This window comes from Triticum aestivum, chromosome 2D (genome assembly GCF_018294505.1).
Source record: "Triticum aestivum cultivar Chinese Spring chromosome 2D, IWGSC CS RefSeq v2.1, whole genome shotgun sequence".
In the NCBI taxonomy this organism is placed as follows: Eukaryota; Viridiplantae; Streptophyta; class Magnoliopsida; order Poales; family Poaceae; genus Triticum; species Triticum aestivum.
In genome coordinates, this window is record NC_057799.1 from 570,215,132 (window position 1) to 570,222,880 (window position 7,749).

A 7,749-nucleotide genomic window follows, 5' to 3' on the forward strand; every position below is an offset into this window, starting at 1 on the left:
CACAGCATGTTCAAAAAAACACCACGCTCCCGGATAGAAAAGAGGATTCTAGGAACATACTGTGCGCGTTTCAAAATGCTGTGTTAGGATGAGAAGGAACAAGTGTGGCGTCTCGCCGAGGGCGCAGAAACCTGTAGGGTCCTCGCACTTTGGGCACTGCAAATGAAACACACTAGATTCAGTAGGAAGAAAAATGCATCAACGGCGCCGGCTGCCATCCTAGGATTACCTGCGGCCATGGGACTTGGATTTATCAGGGATGGATGAAGAATTCGTACCTGGTTCTCCATGAGAAAACCCTATGCAATCGCCGAGAGGGGTTTTTCTCTAAACAAGCAGACGAGGGAGAAGGGGATTCAGGCCCAGTGAAATATTGCCTCTTCGTCCGTCCAGCTTACTGCTAAAGCTGGAAAGGGGGGGTTGTGATTTGACGGCTCATTGGGCATTACTGCGGCGCTACGACCGGGGTGTGTCTACCATGAAGTTGTGCACTCTAATTTGTGCATATGGCACATGGACCCCATTGCCGGTTGCCCCACATATCAGCAAAAGGAAGTAGAAAGACAGGAGTAACTAGTTACACGTAAATATATTTTTTGACAGAGAGATACTCCCTCTGTAAAGAAATATACAAATCTTTTATATCACAGGCTCACCTTGCCGAGAAATATACTCCCTCTGCAACGCACGGGCATTATGGGGGTTCAGCTTTTTTTTATGGGGGTTCAGCTGAGAATATAATACTCAGATAGGCTCACGGTTCCGGACTTTGGGCCGCAGGCCGACCCTGCATGTTTGGGGGCCCATGTGTTCTACCTCAGCGCTTTTCATATTGCAAGCGATCGGTACGGCACTGGTTTTAGATGCTGTCGCAAGGCGAATACACAAAATAGAATAAAGCACGACAGCTGTTGGAATGAAATCGAACGACAGTTCCTAACCAGCAATCAGAGTTGGAATTCTATCAACGATATACCATGTGATAAATAATACTGTTGTACTACTTATACACACAGGACACTTGTTTCACCATGCCAGAGTATTACATCAAAATCTCTCGGAGGATAGATCAGTTCGGCAGTTGCGTGCTGCTACTGAAGTATTTCAAAGTTGATTTGGACCAGCTCTCCTTGCCGAGAAAGTTCGATTTTGACATCATCCCCTACCGCAAGATATGATTTAGATTTGAACCTTGACCATCCTTTAGCATCAATCATCATGCGACCATCCTTTGTACTTACGGTATATTGAGCAGGTTCATTCACACCAAGGCTGCGCATGGTAAGAGAAACTTGGCCGTGGTCGCACAGATTGTTGAACGACTCCCTCGTTGCTCTAGGAATTCTCTGTTTGCAAACAAGAAGACATACCCAAACAGTTAGATCAACACAGTGAATCATGTGAAACAACATGGAAAGAAAAAAGAACGAAGCAATTGGGCGGCCAATGCTTACCAAGAAGGTGGACATGTCGGTTTTTGTAAGGACTTTGGTATATGAAGTGCGAACTGCAGCCCAGTCTGTTGCCGGTGCAATTGCACGGGCCGGAGAAGATGCAAGTGCAAGTGTTGGTGCAGGTGCCGAAGCCGCTGCTGCTGCCGGAGATGGTGCTCCTTGTAGAGCTGGTGCCGGTGTCGGAGCAGGTCCCGGTGTCGATGCCCGTTCCTCCGGTAGATCAGACTGATCCGCTGACGCGGTCGGTGCCCAATCCTCAGCAGGATCAGACTGAGCTGCTGCCGCTGTCAGTGCTAGAGCAACTGCCGGTGCTCGATCTATGCGAGACAGCGGCGATCGTGTCTGGTCTGCTATGATCAGCTTTCTAACTTGACTAGGATCCGTGACCGTGATCCAGTTTTTTTCTTCATTTCTTTTAAACGCGAGAAGGACTAATTGTGGCGTTTTTGTTAAACCAAACTGCAGTTCATCATAGGGATTCAGCTTGTACTCAGACAACAGACTGATCGAAATTTTTTCCAGTAATATAAGTGATGGACAGTGCCTTCGTTACTGACACGACATAAGAAGTGAAACCTGCAAAAATAGCCATCGTAGAGCAAACCAAACGGTTTATTCTATGATGAATGTCACATGGCAAAACCTGCATCATAAAATTGCAGGAAAAGAAAGAAAACATGACATTAAATCAATAAGATTTAGACAGTAAATCAATAAGATTTACTTGATGTGACACGAATGAATCCTTACCAGGAAATCACTATGTTGAGGTACTAAACAGAGATTGATCGTCCAACTACGCGTGGCATGCAGGGGCCCCGCCTACTCCCACAAGCAGGACAGTCCAAAGGTCGTGACAAATCGTATGGACCGAACATCCATGGGACTGGAAATCCTGGTGGGTGCAATAAACCCTGCAATGCATACAGATATTGGAGTGTAGCCATAATTGATAAACCGTCCTCACAAAAAATATGATCTGGATACTTCAAAATATACAGACTGAATTGAGTGGACAGACATTAACATAGACATTAACATAGACCGCTCACACACCAAAAGCGGTAGTACTAATAAACAATACAGGGTTCACAAACACAAATCAAGTACTGAACAATAGTACTTACTACAGACAAGCAAAGTTGCACTAACTAAACTCTGCAGACTATTTCTTGCCACCGACCTACGGGATGAACCCCGCATAACTGACTAGGCCATGGACTTCGTGTGAGATGTCTACATGCACCATCGCCATCTTGTCAACCTTGGAGAACCTAACAGAGTGGTCTTTCCACTCATAAACAAGATGATGAAGACAAGCCGCATCAGATTTGTTGGGAAGCTTTACAAGAACCACACACTTCGTAATCGAAGGCACAGCCAGGAAATTGTTGTGGTCAAGTACAGCCTCGAGAACACGCCTGACAACAATGCTACAGGAAAACACTAGTTCAGGACACGTGGCGACAAGGACACAACAGCTAGATAGTTCAGCAGTAGAACTCATCATCAGGTCTTCCAGTTCACACGGCATGACTTTGAGAACTTCATCTCCACCGCGGACCTGGTTCTAATTCAAACAGAAACCATATTTTATTACTACCTCCGTTCAGAAATATAAGATGATTTTCGATATTATACTCCATATATGACTACATATACGCACAGAAATGAGTGAACAAAGACACTAGAACATGTCTTCAAAGGCATGAGAGCAGAGGGATTACATGCAATATCCATAACACAAGTTACTGAGGCAAATATACCCTCTTAAAAGGTAGCATTGATGTTCATAAAGTACTCCCTCCCTCCCAAAATTCTTGTCTTAGATTTGTCTAGATACGGATGTATCGAATACATTCGATACATCCGTATCTAGACAAATCTAAGACAAGAAATTTGGGACAGAGGGAGTAGTTGAAAGTAATCTATAAGAAATCAGTGTCAACCTCTCGCATGTTTTGGTCAAAAGAGGAATTTAGAACCGTCATTTGGCACACTAAAATCACATGCAAGATCACCCAGAAAGTTGTACTACCAGTACTAGTACTGCGTGTTAGATGAAAAAACACGATCCAGATTGAGAAAAGGATCGTCAACAAGAGACATTACCTGGACTTGCTTAATGAGGGATCCCAAAGAGGGGGGCTTGGACAGGGCGATGGCTTTGAGCTTGTCTGCGGTAGTCTCGGCGGGGTGCTTGCGCTTCTTCGTACCATGAGCCTTGACGGTTTTGGCCAGAGCCATAGACATCACGTCGACCGGTGCTCCGGCGTCCATTCAAGAGAGGAAGGTGAGAGAGAAGAGTGAAAGGAGGAACGAGATGAGGGAGAAGCGAAGCGAGTGGGGGTTTTCTTCAAGAGAGGAAGCTGAGAGAGAAGAGTGAAATGATGGTTGCTTCGTCCGTCCAACTTACTGCTGGAAAGGAGGGGGTTTTGTGATTTGACGGCTCATTGGGCATTACTGCGGCGGTTCGATCGGGGTAGTCTACCGTCACTCTACTACGGAGTAATTTAGTGCATGGCTGGTGGACCCAGGTGCTGGCTGTCCCACACGTCGGCGAAAGTGAGTAATTTAGTGTATGGCTGGAGCAGGATCCGCACGGTAGAGCGTGTCCACTGTTTTTCTGAAGAAAAAAATGATTACAGCAAGCGTTTCCACTCTTACGACGGAGGAGTGCAAAACACGGCAGCCACTTGAACATACACAGTGCTTCTACTACTAGGCATGTGCAGTGGTTCATACGTCAGTACTACACAATCTTGTTGCTAGTGTAGTAAGATATGAGGATAACAAATGATGTTGTGCACATGTCAACTACTCCTATATGTAACATAGTACCGCTTTTTCGACTGTCCGGTCGAGAATGAATGGTGAGATCAATGTTAACAGAACTAGGTCCACAGCGCACGGAGAGTACGGTGCTACAGTACTCCACGAAACATGAACCATATGAAGCACGAATAGTGTTAGGCAGGGTGTATGAAGGGTGCACGGGATGGGAGCAAAAGTTCCCTTCTCGACCCACTTTTGGGTGTTTGGCAGAGTGCATGAAGGGTGCATGAGTCCACACTAGTAGGTTGACAAAAATACACGAAGAGGAAACAACTATATTGAGATGAGAATGCAACCAAACACACCCACACGCTTTGTGCTACCGTGACTGATCTGCACCGTCTGAGTTTGATCCAACGGTCATGTTGCGCCGAGACATGGACATGCCCATGCAGAGGGCACCTAAACACCACTGAAGTCCCTCTGCTCCTCGAGGCGCACGACGTTGGTGATGCAGGGTGCAACCGCCCGCAGAGCCCGCTCCCGGTCGACGGGAGCCAGCTCGTCAAAGAATGGATTCCGGTGACGGAGCCCTGAAAGGATTCGCCCGGCAACGGCGACGGCAGACCGCAACCCCTCCTTGTCCAGCTCAGCCCCCACCATCGCGCGGAGACGGCTCAGCTCCTCGGAGATATAGGTGAAGAAGGAGACCAGGTCAGGAAGCCGCAGCTCGTTGAAGTCGACCGGGTGGTCGAACGGGTTTAGCCCGACGGCCAGCATTGTCGCGCTGGCACGACGGTAGGCATCGCGCAGCCGCAACACGTGCGTGGCAACTTGGTTCACCAAGTGGCTGAGGCGATCCTGGACCTCGTCACAATCGGCCCGCTCGCGCTCTAGCCGGCTCCCCTGACGGCCTATCGTGTCTCCCTCTTTCTGCAGCAACGCCGCCGACGCCTCGAGCATCTTTGTGGTGGACGCCTGTCGCTTTTGAAGCTCTGTGAACTCCCGCACATAACGGAGGAGCATGGCACTCCTCTCCTCCTTGAGCTCACGGAGCTCCACGTCCTTGGCCCTGAGCTCCGCATCCTTGACATGGAGCTCCTGTGTCAGGCGCCTCACCTCGGACTCCGTGATCTGCTGCGCCGCCATGGCAGCAGGTAGAAGCAATGGGGAGAGGAAGCAAAGGGGGGCGAAATGGCTAAAAGGCAATGCAATCTACGAGAAGGCGGAGGGAGCGGGGAATCTTTTGGTTTTCACCACGGTAAAACACCAGTCGACGACTTCTCACATCAGGGAGCAGTGGGTTTTTACAGGCGGAGTCATCGTGACTAATTGCTGCCGCGCCTGCTCCCGTCAATCAAAAAATTAAAAATCCTGCCGCGCCTGCTCCCGTCAATAAAAAAATTAAAAATCCTGCTGCACCCAAACACCAGAGCAACGCCGCGGTGGATATTTAAATTTACCTGCTGGCAAGTAGATAAAAAAGGGGTGAAAAAACAAATGTGGCGGCGGCCTAGCTAATCGGTCGAACTAGCCCAACTAGCTAGCCACCGTGCTTCACTGATGTACTCGGCGGGAAAGGTGGTCTTTCGTGATTTGACGACTCATTTACTTGCTTTGGCGCTACGACCGAGGAGGACCCAGAAAACGCATGGTAGGGCGTCCCACGTCAGGAAGAATATATGCGTGCACCACCCGGGAGGACCCCGAAACCGCGCGGAGGGTGTGCGACGTCTCGGCACGGAGGAAAAATGTGCGTGTAAAAATATACTGTATCAGACGTAGTACCTATGGTTCGACCTCGGGACCCAGCCAGTCGGTCGAAAACACCCCACTAGCCACACAGCTTTATCATGCAAACGTGGCACAGAGGATAGATGTGGTTAGCTCCGTCTCGACCAGCCACAACGTATCTTGTTCTAGGCAATTCTTCTATTTTCCAAGCTTTTTTTTAGTTGTAATAACACCACGGCAAGCTAGCGCCGCTCTTCGTGTGTGCCTGTGCAAAGGTTAGATGATGGAGAGAAGAGAGATTGAGATCGCAGACCTGGGACCCACCAGTAAGTGAGACAACAGTCATGCACGTGTTGACGAGGCACTCCCTCTACTCTACTCAACGCAAGTACTATATAAAATAGTGTTATGGGACAAAGCCAACTACCATTCGTTTTTTCAGGCTATCGACTTACGCTTTGTAGTCTAGGTTGCCAGTTCGAATCTCGTCTTTCAGATTTGTTAGTTTTAGGTCCAAATTTGATTAATGACAAGTGGGACCCCCGTGTGTTGTTCCGATATTTTAGTGTAGGATGGTTTTTTTTTAACAAACACTTTGCGCGGTTAGACAAGTAACGGCACGAGTTACACGTATTTTGCAAGTTTACGAACAAAAATGACAGCGGCATAGAATATCACATCCACCCCGCAGCTTAGATACTATGGTGATACGAGTTTTTACACCGTCGGAAGTGAGATCCAATGGCTTGGGAGTAGTCTTTGTAATTATGCGCAATCTCCAAACTCTCCAAAGGATTTTTTGCAAATAAAACATTCAGGCCTCGTGTGTGCCGCTGCATCTTCGATCCCACGGCTCCCCGGTGCTCATATTAGGTGCTCCCCGTAGCTTAATTACCCGCTATGGTGATATGAGCATCTAGGTCGTATGATCAGTGATCAGATGGCACATGCGTAGTACTTGTACTTTCTGCGCATTTCCCAAACTCTATCAGTCGTATATTGCAAAAACATTCAAACCTCCTGCTGTGGGCCGTTAGATATCAGTGAACTCGTATCACCATAGAATCTACGGTGCGGGAGCACCTCATACTCTCCCGTGCGAGAAAACATAAGGTGCTATCGCAGCTTGGATGCTACGGTGATACGAGCTTGGAGGTCGTTTGATCTGAGATCCAATGGCATCTGAGCGGTCTTTGTGCTTGTAAGCAGTGGCCGAACTCTTTTGGGGCTTTTCTGCAAAAAACCATTCGAACCACCGAGGAGGTGTTGGGTCACAAATCCAATGCCTCTGAAGAGCTTGTATCACCAAAGCATCTAAGGTGTGGTAGCACATGATATTCTTACATACAGGAGAATATGATGTCCTCCTTCATCTTAGATGGTACGGTGATACGGGCTACGAGGTCGTTGGATATGGGATCAAAGGGCATCTAAGTAGTTTTTGTACAAATTGTGTGCAATTCTCAAACTCATCAAGGTTTCCTGCAAAAATATTAAGACACATCATGTGAGCTGCTATATCTCAGATCTACAAGCTCCAAGCAACTCGTATCGGCATATAGTATCTAAGGTATGGGGGCACATGATATTCTCCCGGGGAGGAGGGGTGGGGGGTGCACAACCAATCGGTGGTTGGGAGGGTGGGGAGAAATATAATCTAAACAACCCTAAACAGAGCTCCACAATTTTATCTAAGGTTGAGGGGTTGACCCCCGACAATCATAGCTCCGCCTAAACACAACATTTGCATGTACTGTAGTACTAGACTTAATATTCATGTTTCAGT